General features: G+C 40.5%; 1 long non-coding RNA gene across 2 annotated transcripts; it reads right to left on the reverse strand.

Annotated features, from left to right (window-relative positions):
* Positions 1-2,369: 2,369 nt before the first annotated feature.
* LOC134198012 (uncharacterized) lies at positions 2,370-4,653 on the reverse strand. 2 transcript variants are annotated; one of them, XR_009972733.1, is made up of 4 exons: positions 4,576-4,653; positions 3,044-3,354; positions 2,876-2,948; positions 2,370-2,810 (listed from the first exon to the last, which is right to left on the reverse strand). It is a non-coding gene; the product is annotated as an uncharacterized LOC134198012 (long non-coding RNA). The 2 variants fall into 2 exon arrangements; XR_009972732.1 differs by lacking the exon at positions 4,576-4,653 and having other exon boundaries at positions 3,044-3,479.
* Between the last annotated feature and the right edge of the window lie 17,200 nt (positions 4,654-21,853).

Below are 21,853 nucleotides of genomic sequence, written 5' to 3' on the forward strand. Positions count from 1 at the left end.
TGGATGGAGCAGTGAAGCAGATGTGGCAAACTCTGAAGCAGACTACTTGATTCAGCAGGGTCGTCAGTACTGTCCACCTCATCAGAGACATGTCCAATTGCAAACGGCCCAGGGATCATCTCCTCTTGGCTGTGATACTCAACTACCTGCGCATCAACATCAGCTTCTAGAACAGACTGATGAGTCCACATGTGGTTGGCATCTGACAAATTGAGAAAATGAGAACAGGAAGTTTCTCTGGGAAGCTGTAAAACGTGCTGGACATCGACTTCAGCATCCTGCAGGTATGGAAGAAATATCTAAAGCAATTGAATAAAGAAGAGAATATCAAGTTTCTAATTGGCGAGGGAAGCGAGCTTCTCTCTTTTCATGTCAATTGAGGTCGAGATATATATTTACATATTTATATATCTATATGCGTACCTCAGCACTTGTCATATATGGATTTATGGCAAAACGGAAAGATGGATGAAAAAACCAGGATGCCAGATGAATGCAATATTGACTCCGTAACATACACGCAAAAATTGAATCAAGGGTCCCCTTTCAAGGGATCGACTCAATTATAATTTCTTGGCGAGAAGAGTGAAATGACTCTCAATTTGCTCCCTTAGCTAAGTGACTAATAAGAAAATATACAAAAGGAATTGAAAGAAAAAGCTAGAAGAGAAAAGTCTGTTTTCTGATTTTCTGCGCGTTAGTTTGACAGAAATTATTGCTACGCGCTACCGACCATTGCTACGCGACTAGCTAAGTAAACGCGTGAACGAGCAACTGAAAAACTGTTTTCTGAGTTCCCGCGTAGAAGAAGAGAAAAATCTGTTTTCTGAGCTTCCGCGTGCCAGTTTGACAGAAATTATTGGTAGACAACCATTGTCACGTGACTACGCGACCAGCTACCTAAACGAGTTAGACGATTGAAATGTGAACGAAGAAGTGAAAACTAGAAAGCTAGAAGATCTATAGCAACTATAAGTCTGTTTCCGAGTTCCCGCGTTTGTTTGTGACGCAACAATTGTTATGCGGCTACCGCGTAAGTAAACTACGACTTGCAGAACATGCACCTTCGTTCGCCTGACACAATGCTAACGAGCACTTTACTAGTAAGACCTCTACTATAAGATGAAGCACGTATACGAGCTATCTAGACCCTAGGCTGCTATCTAGTTGTTTCTTGCTCACTAGTTCTACACTACGACTGCAATATGACTGTAACTGTTTCATCACTAACCGCATTTACTCATAGTGCTACCACGCGCAGCTGTGTTGTGATGCACAATCTAGCGATACTAATTATCCGTGCGTCGTTGCAACATTTAGCTAAAACAACGTCCTGTTTGACCTCAACAACGAGACAACCAGCGATATGATCACATCACACCACCTCACATTGCAGCCTTTCTCGTGACAATTTAGCACAAACCATCCGCTAGTTACAAACAAGAATGGCTGCATGTGCTATTGGGAAAATACGAAAGTTATGCGACTAGCGTAAGTCTAAAGTGAGAGGCGGACAGAGTAGATTGACAGGTGCATGGTGTATAGTACTAGGCCAAACATAGTAAAACTAACACTAGCGATAACAATAAGCGCATGCGCAATTGGCAGAAGTTTATCGTTCAGTCGTTGGTCTAGAGAGCGGTATTACTATAACCCTAGTGTATGCGTGCCTCAGCTAAGTAAATGAAGAAGCACCAGAGTGCTAAAGCCTCGACTGTTAGCTCATAGGTTACAATCTAGCTATGTCAAATATTACTAGGTGATGACAATCAAGCCGGTTACGTACATTCATGATCTTGCCTAAGTAGTTATGATACCACAATCTTGTCGTGTACGATTACACTGTGAGTCAATTTTACCTCTACTAAACAGAGCGTCTTGCACATGCACGCAAAGGTACAGATAGTAGCTACATGCACAGTACGTACGTACACCCTTAATTGCATGTCCACAACTGCTAGACAACTGTGCCTACATGCAAGCCGACCATCAGACTTCATACAATGTTGATCAAATCACCAGGCCGGGCTAAATCGTACCTATACGTACCGAACCGGTTTTTTTCCAGTTCTGGCGAGTTTGCTTGGGAACGCTTTCTGAACAGTCGGTTTCCCAAGATTTGTAGGGACCTCGACGTCTGCGTCTACCACTATCCATCAGTTTACGTCACACTAGGAAAAGGTAACACTCTTCAGAGCAGGCACTGATATATAGCACCGCCAAGATACGAGTTTCATACCTTACTCAAGCGCCCATCGCTGATCACCCTCATGTGGCCGGAAACGGTAACAATACTAAGCGCATGCGTTGCGAAAGCCCGCCAATTTCGGAGTAACTGCAAGACGAGAGTAACGTGGCAATGTCGAGTCGCCGTGAACATTTTGGCACACGTCTAGACGTCAGCGCTCTGCTCCTTCCGACTACTACCAAAGAATGGAGGAAACTCTACAAGAACTGTATGTGTTTAAAGATACCGCGCAGCTGCTACTAGATACACTTGACTGAGCGTGCTCCAGCACCTCTCGAGAGTGTGAGCTCGCTGCCAATCTAACTTACACCTCTTTTAGATGTCTTTGATATTCTCTGGGAAGACGGTATCACCGCGCAGGTAACATCTTCCAAGTTGACCCCCGTGGATGATGATTACGCGGTCAAACTACAGCCAGGCAGCATAGTCACTGCAATCCACAGCGGGAGTAGATACAGAGCGGTCATCCAAAATATGACAGAGACATGTCCAGATACTTCAAAAGAGGTAGATGTCAAAATCCCGCCAATTCCTATAGTGCTAATTACCTGCCATTGTGTTCCTGCAATTAGCAAAGTTCAGACTTGGTCAAAGCGTCAACACCCGCAGCTTCAAGCAAACGTGTACCAAAAAAGTGCAAGAGAGCCTTGGCCAAGACATTGGATTTCTTATCCGTGAAATCAAAGGAGGTATATATATACTGCACACAACCCATTCAGTTTTTGCACACACACACACACACACACACACACACACACACACACACACACACACACACACACAAAACCAATGCACCTTCAATCTGAGCAAGCAACCAGACGTTCTTTCTCCACTTCAGATTCAAAGTCTACACAAAAAAAACAATTTGGTAGCCACTGAAGCTCTCATTTCTCTGCAAAACCAAAGCCAGTCATATCAATCATTTTCTGAAAATCAAGTACCTGACAATCAAGTACAATTACATTTCATTTTGCCAATGTATTGATACGTACCAGCAGTATTGACATGTGTAGATTATGCAGCTTGGATCACCCAGCCCAGACTCAATACACCAGGTCAGGCAATTCCACCATATTTGCAAGCATAATATGTAACACAATATTTGCCTGTAGACAATAAATACACAACAGAATTCGATACATCCTGAAGATGCCCCAACTACCTATCACTCTGCACAGGACAGTCAAGCTGGTCAGGCTACAAACCATTTATGTAGTACATCGCTCCCACTGGCCGTTGCACCTATGGATATAGCCACTGAAACCAGTAGCAAAGATGCTGAGGTAACTAAAAGCTGCCATCAGCTTATTCAAGCATGCTACCGCTCTAATCGATATTCTTGCACAGGTAACTATCATAGAACATGATTCTATAACATACCCAGAACATATAACATACCCAGACTCAGACAAAGACATTGAAGTTCTTCTCAATCAAACACCAGTAAGTCACAACTTAGCCATATGTACATAGTTATTACAAGTACTGTACTCGTGTATCATACAGATTGATGACAAGGAAATACTGCCTCAACAAAGTCTCGAAACACTTTTCCAGCAAAATGAGGAAATCCTCAGAAGATTATCAATGATAGAAAACAAACTGGTAAGACAAATGAGAACCTTTTACACGAATAGTATCTTACACTGAAGAACCGCGTGGCTTTCTATAGGATGATGTACTAAAGACAAAAAAGAGGCCTCGACCTGATCACATCCTCACACCTATACACCAAACTGCACCCAAGAAGATTACAATAGAAACGCCAGAACACACCCCACAACAAAGCAATCCAAAGAACCAAAACATTACAACACAAAGCAGCCACGATCACAATCCGAACACAGCCAGTGTAAGAGTATACACTTTCAGTGATATTCGTGCAGCACTGTGACATAATCCCATTCGTCTTATAGGAATTTATTGATTTCAAGGGACAAAAACTCAACTCTAAGAAAGTAGCCGAAGCGAAACTAAAAAAGGGGCCATGTCAAATGGCCAAATCCCTAATACGGTGTTTCTTCACCCACGAGGAACTTATGACCTGTGGAGTGGGAAGAGCGAAAAGTGGAGTATTAGGAGAAAGTAGACCACAGCCTGATCAACATCAGCTTCATCTCCTCATTGGTATCCATGCACAAGCTCTGTCATTCCTCACAGATAGACTTATGCACATGCATTTGCATTTTCTGTTTCAGACTTTGTAACAGAGACGTACAAGTCCAAACCATGGTCGCACTCGGAGATAATGACAGCAATCAATAAAGGCTTCTGCGACTACAGGTCGCATCCCCCAAAGGGAGTCTCGGCCAAAAAGTAGAACTCACTAGATGCAAAAGTAGAACTCATCACGTAGAAATAGAAATGTTATGCTGTTCTAGTAGAAACACGCCAGAAGAGGTCGACATCTAGCAGATCGAGTCCAACAGATCTGTCAGTCTACGCGCATGCTCGCAACCGAACAGCGTGCATGCAATTCTCGTGCGTTCCGCATGCGAATATCCAAACGTTCCGCATGCGAATATCCAACGTTCCACATGCGAAGTGCGTACCGCATGCGATCTCCATGTTTACGTTTCGCATGCGAATGATAACTTTCCGCATGCGATAATTGTCACGTGGTACCAATTATGTAAATGAACTACGCATTTGCGAGTCGACCCTCATCGTATACGAAACGTATGCGAGTCGCATGCGAGTCGCACAAAAATTTTCTATAGGAAGGCATTCAAATTGGCCTCTGGATTTACTGACTGTTGTGACAAATGCTGCAAAAAATTCTCTGCCTTTGTGCCCCACCTCCCAAAATGTTCTATGACAAGAGGAACACATCTTGATACATATCCTCCTAAAACAATCTCTTCTGAATATTTTTTCATTTCTTTTCTTCTCTTGTCGTGGCAGAAACACCATTTTCCTTGCTAGCCCTCTTCATAATGTCCTGACAGACAGACAGACAGACAGACAAACAGATAGACAGACAGACAGACAGACAGACAGAAAGACAGACAGACAGGCAAACAGACAGTAGACAATAGCACGGACAACAGAATTTAAAGTAGGGCTTTGTACTGGCCATGCAGTCGAGAGAATGATTTTGTTGATTCCCAGACTGACTGATCTTGGTTCTATAAAAGGGTGAATTATTAATTATTTGCTGTATAATAGAAATTTTGGTGACTTTTCTCAGCAACATATCGCAGAAATGTTGCTCAAGAATTGGCAACCATTTCTAGTTCCATTGTTAGTAATGAGAGAACTGACTCGATCATACTGCACATGCTGTCCCACGCTACTAGCGACATCCCTCCATTAAGGCTTTACTGCTACGTTCACAGTTTTTCCTTGTCCAAGTGACTCTCTTGAGTTGTCTACTTGTTGTCTTTGCCAGTACAGACAAATAAGTTTTGGAATACGGAATCAAGTTACTAACTAGCTCAAAAGTGTACTAAATTTTGAATGATCTGGAAACTTATAAAAAGGAAATGTTCTTTACGAGAGTGCAGAAGCAATGTACAGATACAGTGGTTTAAACTTTTCACACCAACAAACAAAAACCAAAACAAGCAAAAACAAAAATCGTAAGGACACATAGTTAAATCATCAAAAAAGAGAGATGTCATCTCTCTTGGATAGTACATGTGTTAGTAATATTTCGTCACTTCACAAAGAGGCATAACACAATTATTTCTTATTACCTCTAACATATATATATATATATATATATATATATATATATATATATATATATACAAATATACAAATATTTTTTGTTTAAATACACACACACACACACACACACACACACACACACACACACACACACACACACACACACACACACACCAGTATACTAATTATATAACTGTTATTCGCGTCACCAACCATATAAATATGCCATAATAATTATATAGTTTGAAATACAATACCATTTGGCAAAAGGCATATACAACATATACCTATAAGTGTCAACAACGCAATGACTAATAGTATCAACTTAAGTAACTAAACTTAATTTAATTAACTTAATTTAATTAAAACCAGTGCTAGCTCTAAACATACTTTACCTCAATAATACTGTAGCTGTGTGACAACCAGCAGAGGTATAAATATGTAGTCGTCATCCATCTACAATGATTGTATGCATTAATAATTATTATTTAGTTTGCATTAAATGATCAGATTTGTTATGAGTATTGAAGTGTCTACAGATTATTTCATGTACGTGTTTATACCAATTAGATAATGCTTAATTAATAAATATTGTGTACGCACACATATCATATGCTGTCATTTTAATTGTATAGTGTTTATCTGTTAACAAATCTTTTGCAGAAGTGATTGTGAAATAGAATTAAATTGCCGGAGTACTTTGCAATGTTCTAATTGTATTGGTAATTTATTAATTGCATATTATTTAATTGGGCACAGGAAATAAATTTGCAATAAATAGTACACAATTTGATGTATGCAGTGCACGCCACAAAGTAAATATTGACCCACAATTCAATCCAGTTAATTCATAATGTGCGTAGCATATGCCAGCACCAAAAATTTTTTAACAAAACTGCAAATATTTTATTTAAACGCGAAAAATAGTAATTAAAAATCACTTTACTTGCCGTCGAATTAATTTGACGTCGATTTGAGCCGAGAGCAATGTTCAGCGGACGACACTCGAAATTGAGGCCCCCTTTCAATAAACTGTCCAGGTTACTGCTCGAAAGATGCGCAAAAAGACAGCAGTTCGTTTATGTCAAAAACGCGGTTGTAACATGTTTATTCAATACCGAGAAGCAATTAGCGCGTCGGTATCCTCGTACACCAAAGCGAATTCGCTGCAGCGGCTAAGTTCCCAAACTTCGTCAAAACATCCCATTGCCCGGTCTAGCCCATGCCACATTAAACCCTTGCACTGGTAGTGTATACGACGCTTACAGCTAAGTGTGTTCTCTTAGGCCAGATTACAAATGTAAGCAATGCAAGAGAATGTCACTCTACAAATGGAGCGCTCCTCCCTTTCTCAACTGTTCTCAACGACATCTTCAACCGTGACAACGGAAATTCAATTCAAAGGGGTAGGGCTAAATGTGCGAAAGCCTAATTTACCAGGAACTGTTGCGTATGAGGCTAGCTCCGCCGTTTTCGTCCACCGTCACCCACTCACAAGGATGTAACTTATGTAAATATGAGTTTACAAAAATTGTTATTGGTCAGCTTTTCTAATTCAACATTCGTTAGAACATCATGCCAGGTTCACCAGACATGCAGTACAATGCTGCTATTCATCTTGCAATTACACCACTCTTTGTCTCGTAACTGTTCAGCTCAGTTGCTCTTGAAGGTGCTCTACTCAAGTCAGACATTGATCTGCATCAAGTGAATACAAATTTCTTCTTATTGGCTCAGTGACTTTGTGTACGTATTGCAGCGTCTAGACTAAATAGTTTGTGCGAAAGCAAACAAAGACTATGTAGACTTTGTGTGGGTCTTGCAGCGATGCGGCTATTTTTGATATGTTGGAGAAGAAGAGAGGAACACTGTATTTGTCTTTGTTTATGACTCTGATTTGCAACTTCTTTTTGACAGTGTCATCAACTGACACGAATGACAACAACAGCATGTGAATCGGAGAGAAAGGAGAAAAGGTTAATAACTCTTTGTCTAGTTTCCGTCTTAATTGATGCTTTATCCCAATTTTTGTGCTATTTGTAGGGAGACGTTGGCCATCAGGGTCCTCAAGGCGTACGCGTAAGTGTTTCGTCTCTTAAAAATTTGGAAAATTGTGCATGAGTGCTAGAAGAGTAAACCAGATATAGCTGTCCAGTATAGCACATGCATCCACGCGTGTCAAACGTCGTGTCTCTAATTACGTGCAAATGGTGTGAAAGGTGTTTCTTTATTAGCTAATTGAAGGTGTAGACTACAACATATCTAATTTACAACACGTTGCACTTGCTCGATCAATTAACAGTTCAGCTATAGCTAAATAGTCTTTGCTTTACAATGTGTACGACGATGACGGTCGACGGAGCCTCTCGACACCGTCAGAGACGTTCTGCTGGATAGATGTCAAACGATGACGCTTCCGCTAATATGGAGACAGCGTCAGCGACTCCAACTTACTGCTAGCCACGCCTCAGATGCATAGTGTGGTTTGCAGCCCCGGATTGTCTGCTATCACTTCTACCTCTGGTTCTGTATCGCCACTTGCTGTCAGCGATAATCATGCAAATGTAGTTGTCGGCGTAGTAGGAAACGAGTGTAGCGTGATATGTTCGATCGCTAGCTAGTGTGCAGTGCTGCAGTCCAATGCATTTCAGTGGAGCCGTAGTATGCGTTGCAGCTTCAACTGCGAAGCTGTGTAAAATAACGTGCAGGGTTTTGGGGACCAAACTTATTGCGCAAAAATCCTTGAATCTGCCCCATATAGCTGCTCATGCTGTTACAGTCGAAAAAAGAGCCATACTCGGCGCGAGCGCGTCCAGCAAGAACGGCAGTGGCGTGTTGTAAACGGTGGGCTGACGTCCAACTTTCCAGATCCGAGACAGCATGATTATGGAACAGCCAACTCTCGAGGTCTTAACCGTCGTCTCCCCAAAATTAATCTTAATGAACGGGGACTAATGAACGACGAACAGACTCACCCATATCGTGGCCACTGATGGCGTCATGACTGACAGAACGAACTGACGGTGAACGAGCATGAGCTCTGCGTCTTCTCGACTTCGGCATAGCTAAGAACTTGAACCTCTGACAACGTAAACCTCAGAACAAATCGGTTCTCCAGCAAACGTAGACGAGAGGCTGGGGATGAACACAGGGATCGTACAGTAGACGAAAAGCAATGTATTGTGTTGTGCACTACCTATTGGCTAAATAGTCTTATAACGGAAGAAGGAGTAGCTACACTGTAGGAACATTAACATAATTACTCTACCATATTATTAATTATTAAATTTGATTTGATTAAATACTTACTCCGACGCAGAAAGGCGGTACATCGAACCATAGGTAATGATCCGAGGCTGCAAACACACTGTGGGGGGAGCTGACTTTTATACGCAGCTCGCGCAACGAAGCAGAGAGCAAGAAGAGTTGACAACATGCTCCAAGAGATGAGGATGCAAGATGCAGAGAGCCATTTTCTACGTACGAATGTCGACGGAAACCTTTGATGCTCAAATGGCAAGAGTAGCTTCTTCTGCCTTGTCGTTTTTGAGAAGATCGATATCAATTGTTTATCGGTCAGCTAGAGATCTCACCAGGAATAAGGTATCCACATGGCATTTTTATCACAATCCGTTGTTTGTTAGCTAATGCGTTTTTCTGTGTGTCTGCATTTCTGCCTGTCTGTTCGTTTGTCAACTGGTCTGTCTGTCTGTCTTTCTGTCTCTGTCTGCCTGTCTGTCTGTCGTTCTTTCTATACTAGTTGTCTAGTTGTCTTTTTGTTTCGTCTTTCTATATCTTTTCATAAATGAACTATATACAAGTATAATAATTAAAGCTAATCTACATGTCCATTACATCTAGTTAATTAATACTTACCAACTCGTAAACACAGACACACACACACACACACACACACACACACACACACACACACACACACAAACAACTGTATGTCCACCGAGAGCTGAAATTTTCCCAGAAAAAAAATCCATTTCCATTTTTATAGCTTTGTAGCGAACCGTTTCATCCAATTTTCTTTTACCTCAGATCTCTTTATTTTCAAACTCATTCTTGAGTCATTTTGACAGCTGGTCTGGATATTCTTTTCTATGATTTCCCCGGCCATCTACCAAAGTGTCTATCACGTACTAAATGAATCATTTTTACACTGAACATTCTCAGACATCTCTCTTTCTGTCGTGTCTGGTATGTTTCCTTTCTGGTCTTCTTGATGCAGCGGCTTCGTCTGTGGTGGTAGATGTAGGGAAGATGTCCGAGCTCTATGCATGAGCAAGCGGTACATCAAGCTCTACGTTGGGTCTATCTCTCGTGTTGAACCTATGATGTGTGGTCGACTGTCTGATATGGACTACCTGTCTCTTGCTTCTCCCTCAACAGGCTCAAGTAGTCAGACCACTCCGACACAATGCTGTTGTGCGCTTAGACTGGCTCATCTCCTTACTTGCATGCTATTTGATGATATCCACTTGAGTCAGTGATGGTTCTTTCACAATCACAGGTATAAATATCGCCATTATAAGACGATGAGAAACCAAGCCTCAACAAAGCCGTCAAGTGAAATTTACAAGAATTAAGTACGAATTTTTGTTAAGCATGGAATGGCTGATAGCTATGCCTTTATGCCTTTACTATTTTGGCTTCATCTCAAAACGATGTAGCATTTTCTAGAAGGATTGAAGCTGTTGCTTTAGTGATATCTGCCAAGAACATGTGCTGAAGCCATTTTACATTGCGATATGACATTCGAAATGATGTCAATTAAGATGGAGTTGAGAGTGTTGCACAGTAAATTCATATGCTTGAAAGCTGATGTAATTTGTTGTACTGTAGTTCACGTCTAGAAAACGAGTTGGTAGCTCGTTTAGTGCACATGAATGAGACAATGAAGCCGGGAAGTCTGACCGATGATATGCCAAACCCGCCATGCTTGATTCATAAACATGAAGTTACAAAAAGTCATTCATTGAACCACAGTGTATCGAAGATGTAAAAGTTGATCTAGATTGAAAATCATGGGCCGCTGTTCTGATAAGATCAGAAATGACTGAACTTGCTACATGATTGATCCTATGAATGAGAAGTATCTTAACAAAAGCATAACACCTTGGACATTATCCAAATCATTTAACTTGTCACATATTTTCAGTTCCTGGTTCACAATAGCATCTTCAACAAACTCAGGGTTTGCTACTGGAATACCCAATATCCTTGTTTAATTAAACATTTATAGGTAAAATGGTGATTATTACAGTCTGTCTGACAGCCTGTCTGTCTGTCTGTCTGTCTGCCTGTCGGTCTGCATGTTTGTCTGACTGCCTGCCTGCCTGCCTGCCTGCCTGCCTGCCTGCCTGCCTGCCTGCCTGCCTGCATGCCTGTATGTATTCTAGTGTGTAGAGATGATGTATACTATCAATTAAAATATCTTGCCCGCCTGCCTGCCTGTCACACTCAGTGCTTCACACTTTCAAATACTTGAACTTGTTTATGAAGCAATTTCTTTTAATTATTGAAAAATCATGTATTCTAGTGTTTAGAGATTGTCAATTCTAAGAAAATAACCCTGTATGTCTGTCTGTCTGTCTGTAAGTCTTTCTGTCTGTTTGTCTGTCTGGCTGGCTATCTGTCTGCCTGCATGACTGTCTGCCTGCCTATCTGGCTGTCTGTCTCTCTGTGTATCTGTCTGCCAGTCAATACATATATTTTCAAAGAATAACACTATTAACTTCTAGTCTGGCCCAAACGGCCGACATCATAAGTCTCTCTACATGTTTGTCTGACTGCCTGCCTGCCTGCCTCTATGTATTCTAGTGTGTAGTGATGATGTATCCTATCAAAATACCTTGCCCGCCTTTCCAGCCTTCCACAATCAGTGCTTCACACTTTGAAATACTTGAAGTCGTTTACGAAGCACTTTTTTTAGTTATTGAAAAATCATGTATTCTAGTGTGTAGAGATTCCGAATTCTTATAAAATAACCCTGCCTGCCTGACTGCCTTTCTGTCTATCTGTCTTTCTGTTTGTCTGTCTGTCTGTCTGTCTGTCTGTCTGTCTGTCTGCCTGTTTGTCTGTCTCTCCGTTTGTCTGTTTGTGTGTTAGCTGTCATAGTGTTTGTATTTCAATCCATATTATGTCTTCATAAGTTATCTATATCACCATAAAAATTAAAGCTAATCTATTTGCCCATTATTACATCTAACTTGGTACGTTCCTCACATACACACTCACAGTGACACACACGCATACACACAAACACACACACATACACATACTCACACACACACACACACACACACACACACACACACACACACACACACACACACACACACACACACACACACACACACACACACACACACACACACACATATACGTACGCTCAAACACACGCACGTAGCCTCGAACTTCCCGACTAGAAAGCGCTCGAAACGTGCGAACTCTTGTCTGGACCAGAACGTTACTACTTCGGAAATATCCTTCTAAACCAATCAACGTCTTAGATCTGGAATTTTGGCTCCAAATGATGATTGGTTCAGCAGTAATTCGTTATGCTAAGTGCGATAACGTTGATTAAGCGCGTGCTAAATCTTAGTGTGCGCTAAGTGCTCGCAGGAGGCACGAAGTGTACGCAAGAGCCACTCTATCGCATGCACGCGTCTTAGTTTTAGTTTCAGCTCTAGTTCTTCGATCTTTTTAAGATAGCTGTGAGAGGACATGAACAGAAGCGTCACTAGACCATCACCTTCATCGGCGATGGGAGTTGTCCTTTGGTTCATGACCCCTCCTTGTCAACGACACACCCACCACAGCCGCACTGTTGTCCTTTGTGTTATTAATTAAAGTTTTGTTTAATCGTTCAATTCTAAAGTTTTATATGCTGTGTCGTTATGCCCCTCCATAATGGGCAAGTGGGGTCTTTACCCCCATCTGGGCGCCCACCAACCCGGCAGGTGAGCCCAGCGGGGTACACGTTTCCGTGTAGTCCATACGGCGATCAATGACTAGCCAATTCCATATAGATTGCAGGCATTACGGTGACCGCGTACTCGATACAGCACGCCTAGTGGATATCAACGACCACCAGGAAAGCAATGGGCGCCATCGTCAACGGACCGTTCGCTAGACCACAGAAACTCCCCAACGACTGAAACGAGTCATAGTCTCATGGACAAAGCTAGAGAAACATGAAAAAAAAGACAGACAAGTTTCACAATTTACTGTCGTCACTGGGGTTTGAACCCCCAAACCATGGAGTGGTAGCCATTTTCGCTAACCACTAAGCTACGGCGGTGCTTATAATTATCTTTTAATTATGCTATTAAATTTTAATTAACCCTAATAGAAATTGAAGTCAATCTGGTTCCATAGTTCAAATAAAGATTTAGCTACCTTGGGGCGTGGCTAATTACTCTTGGACCTTCTTTCAAAATAATTGTGTAGCGCGCCTGACCTTTGACAACTGGTCGAACGGTAGTGTAGCTCTTTGAGCGGCTAGACTAGTTAACGTTCTGCCGCAGAATCAAAGAGTCGTCGTTTCATGCCGTCCGCAAAGATATCGCCGCAAACACAGCAGACGTCTCTTCTTTGTTCATGAGATCTCATGACATTAAAAATGTTATGTTTGCTTAATGCAAAGCTCTGATCTTTTCATCTCATTATTCAACTCGGTAAAATGATCTTGGGCTGTTAGACTATCATTTAGCATCGCTTTTTGATAAGTACTTCCGAAATTATTTTAGTATCGTTCTAGAGTTTGCGCGTTCTCGGCTCTGGAATTCGAGGCTAACACACCCACACACACACACACGCACGCACTCACGCACACACACGCACACACACACACACACACACACACACACACACACACACACACATACACGCACACACACACTCACACTCACACACATTTCCACTGAGAGCTGAAGTATTTCTAGGAAACACACCTGCATGCATTGCTATTTTGCAGCTGGATTGGAAACCTTTTAAGGAAAAGTAATTTTTGAACTCCGATCATTTCAGTTTTCCAAATAATTATTGGATTTTCGGATCTTTTTGACAGCTAGTGTATATATTCCCACTGCTTTCCATATCTAAAAAATTACTTAACACCAAATGAGTCATCTTTATACTTAACGTTACGCAATACCTCCCTTTCCGTTGAGTGTGGCATGTTTGCTTTTTTGTCTTCTTGATGCAGTGAATTCATTTGTGGTGAATATGTCCGAGCACCTAGGCTGACCACCCGATACATATATCTCTGCATTGGTCCACCTCCCGAAGTACTAGCCATGATTTTTTTGAAGACGTAGCGGTATGGGCGTGGCACACGTGTCTAGCACGTAACGTGGCATGTACGTATCTGTGCTAATTCCTAAAATAATAATTATCGCTTTTTGGGGGGAGTAGCCTCTACAAATCACACTGAGTAACAGACTGATAGCAGTGTATAGATTACATTCTTAATGTAATTAAGCTGTTTTTCGTTACCAAAGCAATGCTAAAGATGCGCAATTACAAACTCATGATTGAAATATCTCCTCCCTCTTCCTCATTATCACTCCGTTGAGATAAACGTTTAGACAAGCAATGAACAGGCTGAAGTTCATTTCAGTTGAGGAGTGACTTAGTATACATAACACTCTATACCGGATGCCATATTATTGTAGCAGACTCTCATTTTCTCTGTTCCAGTAACTTGCCAGTAAACCATGCAGAGCCGACTGTGCTGTAGAAAGCGATAGAGAGTCCTAGTGGCTGTACTTAGCATGCAGATTACATTCTCAAATTGTTTCTAGTTACTATTTAGGCTACCATATACCAATCTAACTACAGTAGGTATGTAATTAGAACAGTACTTGATTGACAAGACTCCACCTTCTATCTCATTATTTTACCCGAAGCATCACATAACTCGATCTATCTCCGTGGTAAGGCATCCTAAAAATGAGAGGCTTGCGTAATTGGATAAAGCAGACATAGAGCTTTGCAATGATACCCGTATGAATTCAATCCGTTCCAGGGTTACCCGGCCGTCATCAGCCCACTTTCGGTTGTGACTGCAGAGGTGACTTTCATTCTGAAAATGGTCTTTAGACCCTTCCTTTCGTCATAACTGCACGTTTGCAGGTGTAGCGTGCATCGCAGTACTTACTACATGGGTAACCAGTATTGGAGGCGTAGCGGTCTGCTTTGCCTTAGCATGGCTGGCAATAGTACTCTGAGCTCCCGTGTCGAACATTATGATGTCCGGTCGACTGACTGGTGGGATACCAGTCTCCTTGTTCTTTCTTGTGATCTATTTTCGTTTCACTCAAGCAGACAGACCACACAGACACAATGCTGCTTCGCAGTCAAACAGTCCCACATCTTGACTTGCATGCTATTTGATAGTGTCCACTCTAGTCAGTGATGGTTCTTTCACAATCACAGGTATGAATATAGTCACTATAAGGCAATAGGATACCAAGACTCATAAAGCCGCCAAGTAGAATTTTCAAGAAATCTTTGCAAACTACGTTAATTAAGGATGGAATGGATGATAACCATGCCATTTGCCCTTTGCCATTTAGAGATGTAATTTTGGCTTTGTCTCGGAGCGATGTAGTATTTTCTAGAATGCTTGAAGCATTTTCGCTGTAATCATGTCTGCCAATAATGTGTGCGCAATTCCTTTCGCTTGGAAAGAAATGCCATATATTATATAAATACTGTCAAAATGAAGTTGAAACAGTGGCCCAGTAAACCCATAGGCTGCAAAGCTGATATAATTGATTGTAGTATTAGGGTTCATATTATTAGGGTTCATATTCGGACAGCGAGCTGGTAGCTTGTGTAGTGAATGAGACCATGAACATGGGAAGGCTGACTGAAAAATTTTCTCACTGATGATAGGATAAATCTGCTATGCTTGATGAGTATAGTTGCTTGGAGTCACACAGAGTCATTTATTGAACCACACAAAGACATAAAATTTTATCTAGTTTGAAAATCATGATGATCGGGTGATGGTGTGATAAGATCAGTAAGGTCTGAACATGATATGATTGAGTATAGGAATGTGACACAATCTAAGCAAAAGCATAGAACCTTTGGACATTATCCAAATCTTTCATCGTGTCACATAAGTCAGTTACTGATTTGATGACTCCTGACAGACATCTTCAACAAACTCAAGGTTTGCTATTGGGATGCCCATTATCCTTGTTCCAACATTTGTAGCTGAAATGATCATAAAGTAACTATGGTTAACCTCCAAATTAGGACTGTGTGTTGTACTGTTTGTCTCTCTGTCTGTCTGTCTGTCTCTCTGTCCTTCTGTCTGACTATCCGTCTGTGTGTCTCTGTGTCTGTATGTATGTATGTCTATCTGTCTGTCTGGCTGTCTGTCTCTCCGTTATTACATGTATTTACAAATTGCAACTGCTAGTACGGGCTAAGTATTGTACAGCAAACTAAGTCGCTAAACAACAGCAATTAATGAACTACCAATTGTTTGTAATAAGAGTTTAAATCTCATTCACTACATCTAGCAAGTCTACAAAGTCTTCTTGACAGCACTCAGGCGTCACATCGCTGAAGAGCGACAGAAAAAGCTCGACGTCAGGGAGACTTGAGTGCTGTTCATAATGGCGTGCTCACCCGATCTCCCATAATGTTCAAACACTAGAGGTTTACAGTTTGAACCATTTCCAAATATGCCTACTTCCTTGCTATATTTCTGCTATTTACAATTTCTCTCATTCGAGGAAATTATACGTCAGTCCATTCGTCCGTCTGTCTGTCTTTTATTGTCAACATCAATACTGCCATACAGTGAATATCAGTAAAAGGCACCGCAGCTAAAGATTGAGTTCTCGACCCATTGGTAGAGTTACAGAAAACAAAGTAGTAGTGAATAATCTGTCTTGCTGTCTGTCTGTCTTTGTATCTGTCTGTGTACCTCTCGGTCTGTCTGTCTGTCTGTCTGTTTACCTGTCTGTCTGTCTTATGGCTATTAGTAACATTATGTAGTATAATAACCCGGCCTTTGTTTCTTTATCTGTTTGTCTGTCTGTTTAACTGTCGGTTAGTTTGTCTCTCAAGTATTGTGAAATGCCGATGAGCAGTAGTAATTCATATCTTTTATTTAGATTGGCTTTCCGTTTACATCATATGAGTTCAAGCAACTTCCAAGAGTCAGTTTTCCTCAACTCTCCACTTGGTCATTCCATTCACCGTCATAGAACTGGTCATGCAACTTAGTCATGGCACATTATCAGGGCAACATGCACTACGCGGTTACAAGTTCTTCAGTCTGAGTATATGAAAGTACCATCTAATAGATAGTACTTTAAGGGCATCAGCCGAGATCGAGTGTGGAAAGCTTTAGAATTGTCACAACAATGTTTATGCCATTGATCCAAAGCACATCACCATGCAAGCTCTTGCTTTTCGGGGATCTTCCTATTGCATCTACAAAGAAGGACGCTTATGTGTTCTACTGACCGGATGTGATGCACATTACAGGTTTAATATTGTCCTCTGTATAAATTTTTGTCATGAAAACGGTAGCAATTTCGCCCATTCAAAATTTGGCAGGGCGCTGGAAGCTGGTGATCTTGTCAATTACAATCACCTACAATTGTATCAGGTGCTGTCATTAAGGAGCCTTTTCCGTGTATGTGGGAGTTGAAGCATATTCAGTGAAGCATGCTTTGCCCGTATCTTGCCAGAAATCTGACATATCCAGAGGCAGTGTTTGACTATTACTCGAGTCATACCAGGAGAGTCGTCGAGTAGAGCTTTGGGATACTAGCTGCAACAAAACACTTTTTCAAAAGGCTAGTCATCACATTCACAGATACCGCAGTGAATTTTATTAAAGCGCCTCCAGCATTACACAATAATTACCAGCGAACCACTTATATATAATTAGTCATCGGAGGTACGTACCGTATGCACCATGTGGAATACTAGGATATGTCTATTATACTGGCTTTCACCAGCTAATATTTTCTGTATAATAGAAATTGTTCGCTGTGTGTTTAGTTGCCTTATCGTAGGTAAGCAACACATTTAATTACCTAGCTGATGTCTGACTAAATTTGCGTACCATTTGTCTAAAATGAAAACAGACTTTACCTGAAAAACTGTAACTTCTCTCTGTCTGCTTAAAATGTCTTCCTGCCTTACATGTCTTTCTATGTCTCTTTAGCTGTCTGTCTGTTTGTCTGTCTTTTCTGTCGGTCTTTTTGTCTGCCTGTTTTGTCTGTTAAAGTTTTTCTTAGGGAACGTTCATCTTCGTTACCTAATCATGGTGATTTAGATAGAATATTTTACTTTGACATCTAAGGCCAAGTTCATTACTCTAGCTATGATCTTTCTGTTTACAAAGACTATTTAGCTTCAACAAGTTCATAGCATATGTACAAGTAGAGTCCAACAAATTCATAGCATATGTACAAGTAGAGTCTAAGTTAGAATTAATCTCTGTCTGTTTGCCTGCCGGACTACAAGTGTTTATCTGAGTTTTCTCTCTCGGTCTGTCTGATCATTTGCCTGTTTATTTCTCTATCTCTCTGTCTATCTGTCTCTTTGTCAGTCTGCTAATATTTATAACCATGATATTTGGAAAGGTTGGTATGTACAGGTGTGTGGGTGCTAGTGCCTGTGAAGCGTTGTAATAAATGCTTTTCGTTTGATAAACTGTAGGGCTATTCTGGCGAGAAAGGTGACACAGGATTTTCCGGGAAAAACCGAATTAGGTTAACATTTAATTTCATCTTTTGCAAGGAATAAGTTTAATTAAATACTTAGGGTGACCCTGGTTCAAGAGGATCACCCGGTCCAAGAGGTCCTGTAGTAAGTTCTATTCAACAGAAAATTTAGTTTGCTAATGTATTTTGTAAGGGTCCTCCTGGTGCAATTGGCGAGATTGGAAAAACAAGGAATGTCGGGCCCACGAGGAGTAACTGAAGATACCGGACCTCAAGTAAACATATAATATTTTGAGAACTAGATTGAATAATTATCAATTGCATTTCTTAGGGTCCAGTAGGTCCTCCAGGTTTGCCTGGTCTTAAGGGAGTCCAAGAAATAAAGGTTACTTTATACACTTTGAGGAAATGGAAGTGTTGTGTGTGCATAGAGGCATCAATATAACAATTACACTGTACCTTTCTTTGTTACTTGAAGTGCGCACAATTGCTGGCTTAGTGGCAATACTTTTAATACATATTGCATCCTACAATCAATTACTATTTGAAACATAATGCAATCTGGACAATAAAATATTTATTACAAAAAGGAAGTCAATTACTATTTAATATAAAATAGATACTATTAGTGGAGTGTATTAACTCGGAAATAAAATAAATCAATTTTTATCTGTTTGCTTCTAATAGGGAGACAAAGGATACCAAGGATCACAAGGTTTAGCAGGTTTAGATGGAAAACCGGTATAAAAAATGATGCCTTTGTTATTTCAGAATTATCAGTTCTAATTTTGTAATTATTCACAGGGCCCATTAGGACATCCGGGACCAGATGGTCCTTCTGGGGAAAAAGGCGTCAAGGTCTCTAGGAATTTCAAGCTACATAATTTTACAATGTTATTTATTACCCTTACTTGTAGGGTGATCGAGGCTTTACAGGTCACAAAGGAGAACAAGGTGGTCAAGGAATACCAGGACGTCAGGCAATGAAATAGAAATATTAAGGTACTTCCTCTTTTTATATTACAATTCTTTAATTTTATAGGTAGACGAGAACACGAGAAATTTAATGAAAAGGTGTTGTGACCCTGTAAATGGCTTTGAGTCAATTATAGAACAAATTATAGAAAATGTTAGTAAATTGTGTAACTCAGATGCAATAATTATTGATGTAAGTCGTTTGTTAGATAACTCAAATGAAATTGATCTGCTGGTAAATATATCACACACGTCTAAATTTATTTAGTTTTTTTAAATATTTCCATTTTTAGAATGGTTATGTCAAACCTGCATTTCATGTCGAAGGAAGCGGCACTACTGGAAGCTATTCGCCTGGTAATATAAATATCTAATATCACCGTAAGATAGATAAACTATTGCAATATAATTATAAGCAATATTCCTTTGAATTTTGTGTAATAGTAGGACTTAATAACACAGACACATGCACGCACACACACACACACACACACACACACACACACACACACACACACACACACACACACACACACAAATACACACACACACACACAGACACACTAAACAAATGGAAAATATAGGATTGCAAGACGTACACGTATAACACACATCAGTGAGTGTTAGAGTTAGTTTGTGGTCGATAAAGTATGTATAACAGACCAGAAGTGTCGCTGTCTACATGCACTGCCAATGTGAAAATTGGTTTGAGATGATTATAACTAAAATTAAGAAACGACGATAATTGCATAAAATGAAAACTTAACCTTAGCCCATAATGTCAGAACGTATACTTACTTTGGTATCTTTGATGTTATTATTGCTTTTACATAATTTATATTATTAATACCATATTATCTGTACATATGATGTGTAATATAAGTTGGAGTAATAATTTTTGTAATTTCTTTGATAAATAATCTAGGCTGTGCGAAAATTTGACTGAGAAAGCAGCCGACGTTGAGCAATCAAACATGAGTTTCAAACGAACTCATGTACATGGAACCCCTGACTGTAAGCTCATTTCTTCTGATTTTACGCTGCCGTACACACGGGCTGCCATTCGCAACCCAGAGTGGTTGGGTCGCTTGTGACGATCCACTTTGAGCTTGGCTGGAGACTTGCAAGTGGAAGAATACACACAACACACACAGACACACACACAGACACACACACACACACACACACACACACACACACACAAACACACACACACACAGACACACACACAGACACACGCACGCCCAAACACACACACACACACACACACACTCACACACACACGCACAGACACACACGCACACACACACACACACACACACACACACACACACATCACGCTTATACAGAACAGGACATTTAGGTACACTTTGATAAATTTGTAGACTTTAGATACTTTTTACATTGTTAAAGTATATGTTTGTTTAAACATACGACTGATAATAAGACTAATTTTCAAAACAAACTTTATATTTAATTTTTTAATTACTTGTTTATGTGTTTTATGTTTGTTTGTGTGAGTGTGTGTATGTATGCATGAAAGTGCAACAGCTTGAGAGCGCTCGAGGGTGTGAGATTTGATACACCTCCACCATCTACATGTTTCAGTTTACGCGGGGACATAGTTTGCCCACATCACAGTTGGCGGTGCTTTGCCAAAGATACTACTGCCGACGTTATAAGATTGCAGCTCAGCGCCAATAACGGATTTTTCTAGCTCGCAAGAACTCACGGACCTTTAGGCTGGGGTTGTGACCGTCAACTACTGCATTTCCTAACCCATTTTTGCGTGCGTGTATTGTATGTTATGCACAAAATATAGTTAGACAATCATGTTGACTCATTTGTCTAGATTGTCATTCCTGCAACAAAAGATAAATATTAAGTTAGTATATTATTAAAAATACCGAACTGACTTATTGCATGTAGTTAATATGGTCGTTTACAAGCATTTGTTCGATAGGCTATTTTCTATGTGCTATGTTACTGTATCATGATTTCGCATGGGTGAGCACAGAAGCCTTGTAGGTAGGAAATCTGTAAACAAGGATGGTCTTTTTGTTGCAGTTGACTTTAAGTACGCTGGTGGTAACCATATTTTTTGTCTAAACTGGCTCAGAATAAAAATCTTGTGATCATTCTTGTTCGACTCTATACACACATACGTATGTACATACTGTGTACATATAACAACAGCTACGCAGCGCTCGCCGTTTAGCAACATCCATGTTTGCAGAGTTAG

This window comes from Corticium candelabrum, unplaced genomic scaffold, assembly GCF_963422355.1.
Source record: "Corticium candelabrum unplaced genomic scaffold, ooCorCand1.1 SCAFFOLD_50, whole genome shotgun sequence".
NCBI lineage: Eukaryota > Metazoa > Porifera > Homoscleromorpha > Homosclerophorida > Plakinidae > Corticium > Corticium candelabrum.